The 4,063-nt window shown below is 34.3% G+C and overlaps 1 pseudogene; it reads left to right on the top strand.

The window, feature by feature from the left end:
- The first annotated feature begins 2,660 nt into the window (after nt 1-2,660).
- Nucleotides 2,661-3,734, top strand: LOC116569225 (annotated as a pseudogene).
- Nucleotides 3,735-4,063: the final 329 nt, after the last annotated feature.

Below are 4,063 nucleotides of genomic sequence, written 5' to 3'. Positions count from 1 at the left end.
TTAAGTTACTGACTTAAATTCAATATGGAAAAAACAATTCAGTATGGATGGCATGCATATTCATGAAAGTGATCTAAGTCTCCTCAACAGGAGGACAGAATATATATCTTATAATTTTTTGTCAATTATTAAGTTAAATATATTAAAAATAGACATGTATATAAAGTTTTTATAACTGGGGTAAAAACTATGTGCAAAAATACTATGTTACATTCTTGACTATATTACAAAGTTAAAATACAGTATTTTAAAAGATTATTTTAATATAATTTTAATGATTTTTGGAAGCATGTGGTCTGAAACTCTCTCTCTCATTCTCTCAGCTCTCTATGGGGAAGATTCAAACAAAAGCCATAAGGAAAATCTTAAATAACTGGGTCACAAACCCAACCCACAGAACACTTCTGTGGCAAGAAGAATTCTAAGATGGACCCACCCATGAGCTCCACTTTCTGTTATTATATCCCTGATTGGTATACATTATATGATAAAAGATATTTTGCAGATGTAATTACTGTTACTAATCAATTGACCACAAGGTCAACAGATTATCTGGGTAGATCAAGACTAATCAGATGAATCCTTTAAAAGCAGTATTAAAAAGCAGTATTTCTCAGGCTGATAATGAAAGAGGAAGTAAGAGAAATCTAAGTTCAGGAAGGATATTATGAGAGAGAAAGAGGGAGGGAAAGAGATTTCATTGCTGGTTTAAAGATGGGGAGGTTTATGGAAAGAAGTAGAGTCAGTTCTAGAAGCAGAGAATGATCCTAGTTGACATCCAACAAGAAAATTAAGTCCTAGTTCCATGACAGATCTGTACTGAATTCTACCAAATAACCTAAAGGAACTTGAAAATAGATTCTTTCCCAAAGCCCCCCCAAAGTAAGAGGCTATTCCAGTGACACTTGGGTCTACAAGTAGAGCACCCAGTAATGCCCACTCAGACTTTTGACCTACAGAACTATGCAATAATAAATGGGTGCTATCTTAAGTTGCTAAGTTTGTGGAAAACTGTCAGGCAAAAATAGGAAACTACTATTACATCTACAGCCTCAGATACCACATACAAAAATAATCAGTAAATTAATTAGAAACCTAAGGGGGGGGGAAGCTCCCTTTAAAAAAAAAAAGTATGGGAAAATGTCTTATAACCTCAGATTTTTTTTTTAAAGATTTTATTTATTTGACAGACAAATCACAAGGAGGCAGAGAGGCAGGCAGAGAGAGAGGGAAGCAGGCTCACTGCTGAGCAGAGAGCCCAATGTGGGGCTCGATCTCAGGACCCTGAGATCATGACCTGAGCTGAAGGCAGAGGCATTAACCCACTGAGCCATCCAGGCGCCCCATATAACCTCAGATTTTTTTAAAAAAGATTCTTAAAGAGAAAAATTAAGAAAGACAAAAACTAAGGAAAACATTAATAAATTTGAGTACACTGAAAATTTTAAAAAAGTTATACTCAAAGTAGAAAGACAAATTATACTCTGTAAGAAGACAATTTAAACATATATTTAAAATGATCATTTTGTGATTATAATACATTTAAAGACATGAAAAATCATTAAAAGTCAATCCAATTGAAAAATTGGAAAATCATGCAGGAAGAGAAATTATATAAAAACTGCATTGGTTTCTATCTACATGAAAATTGCTCAATACCAGAAGTGGAGAAATGTAATTTGTTAGAAAGTGAATATACTATTTATGCCCGCCATATTGACCAAAATTGAAGTCTTTTGATGTGAAACAGTCTGGATATCAAAGAAAAACCTATATGATATTTTGGAAACTGAATTATTATACTTACTTTGGAATCTAATTTGAGATTATCTAACAATGTTGAAGGTACCAATTTCCACTAGTCACCTATCTTATTTCTAGGTTACTCCTAAGAGCAACTTTGACACAGGTTCATGTGGAGAATTCCAACTTTGCTTCTAGTGAAAAACTGTTGCCTTCTTAAATTATGATCTTCCAGCAGAATGTGTAAAATAGGGATGCTATTAAGGTACAAGCACAAGACACTGTTGATTTTAAGTAAGTCTCAAGATCCTAAAATTCTGAACACATTATTTTTGAGCATTACATGGGATTTTTTCTCTGTTTCTCTTTTAAATACAACTTTTCTAACATTAAACCCAACACAAAAACATAAACACACACATATGCACGCACACACGTACCTCTCACCAACAGCATATTTATCTGGCAAATAAAAGTACTTTATAATGCCACATAAATATAATTTTAAGAGGTATTCTGGGAAAGCTTTTCTCAAATCATGAGTCACAGCACCAAAGATTCATCACAGGATTTCCTCCTTTCCCTAATTATTCATGAAGGATAAAGGGTGGCATTGGGTATGGGTTAAATTGGTCTTTATTTGAATTATCTGAATTAGACAGACTTTGGATAATGGTCCATAAGAGTAATGGCAATTCTTGCTTAACAACCAACAATCTTTAATAACTCAAATATTACCAAAAAAATATTGTTTTGAGACAAGGTCTTATTTTTTATTATTTTACTATTTTCTTGTTTAAGGGATTAAACTCATGACCCTGAGATCAGATCAAGACCTGAGCTGAGATCAAGAGTCAGACACTTAAACACTGAGCCACCCAGGTGCTCCTGAGAGAAGGTTTTATTGAGGGAAGGTGAAGAGAGCTTTGGAAAGAAATTTTGAAAAATAAGGCAACTTTTAAAAATATAATTAAATGCAGGGTGAGAGACACCAGGGACTCAGTAGGGACATGTCCTTTTTCAGGGCGTTTGCACTCTTTCTTCTTTTTATGGCCTCCTTTACCCACGTTTACTCCAGCAGAGGTATTTTGCTCTTAATCAACTCCTACCTCTTCATACAGAGTATAACAAGAACCAAAGCTGAATACTCCTATGTCAATGCCACCAAACTCCTATTCAAGGGAACCAAGGCTAAGAGTAAGAAGAAAAAGAGTAAAAAGAAGAAGGAAATAAAAAAGAAAGAAAAAGATGAAGAAACTCAACTCGGTATTGTTGTAATCTGATGGACCATAACAAACTTCAGTGAAATTTCAGGGACCAGAGCCACTGAAATGGATAAAGGAATGTACATACAACACTTGAGAATGGATGTTTTTATACTGGGAGCACCACATAAAGAAAATGATGAGGGCCCTAGTCCTTCAGAGCAGTTTACAACTATCATCCTGCCTGATTCCTGAATTACACTGAAATCTGGCTATGTCTCCATTGATACCTTGGTATCAATGTACGTAGACTTGTTATGGGGTTGCAATTGGACCAAGACAACAATGGGAACTGGTCTCTTAGGATGAGAAAAAGGTTTATTGGCCTCAAATAGCTGCTTTAGTAGATGCAATGAAGCAGGCAATATGGAGGCAAAAAGTAAAAACATCAGGAGAAGAAGATAAAGCTTAGATCCTGTGCTGAAAGAGAAACTAAGAAAAAAAAGATGATATTCCAAAAGAAGACAAAAGAAATGCTAGATAATGTGAAATCAGTTGTGCAAAGAAATGTCAGAGTTTCTAAGACCACAAACTTAAAATAAGTAAAGAAGACAGTAAAATTCTCAAAAGGCCTAGAATGATGGATTTTTCATCAATCACTTCTGGACAGAACAAAACTGAAAGCTGATAGATACTGCGAATGACCAGAATTTTTGTTTGTCTCTTTTTGTTTGTTTTTCTCTGAATAAAATAGTCAGTGGAAGTGTTTTACAGGATACACACACACACACACACACACACACACACACACACACACAAAATACACAAAATTAAATGTGAACATTTATATTCATCCTAGAGTATTTTATTAGCTGGCTCCAAATTTTTCAAGTTATCCTAAATAAAATTCAGAGTTTAAAACTTGTTTCTTTCCTCCACCCATGGAGGGTTCTTAGTAAGGTACTTAAGATCTACTTTATGAGAATTCATATTCTTGGAGTAGATAGATTTCTATTTCTCCTGATGATTATAGCTAAAACCCCTGAAGACACATTTTCCCCCCCTGGGTTTATATAGGTTTTAAATATATAAAGGAAACCTAAAAAGAATTTGAA

Source organism: Mustela erminea, chromosome 11 (assembly GCF_009829155.1).
Source record: "Mustela erminea isolate mMusErm1 chromosome 11, mMusErm1.Pri, whole genome shotgun sequence".
NCBI classification, from domain to species: Eukaryota; Metazoa; Chordata; class Mammalia; order Carnivora; family Mustelidae; genus Mustela; species Mustela erminea.
This window is presented reverse-complemented; position numbering and strand designations above follow the sequence as displayed.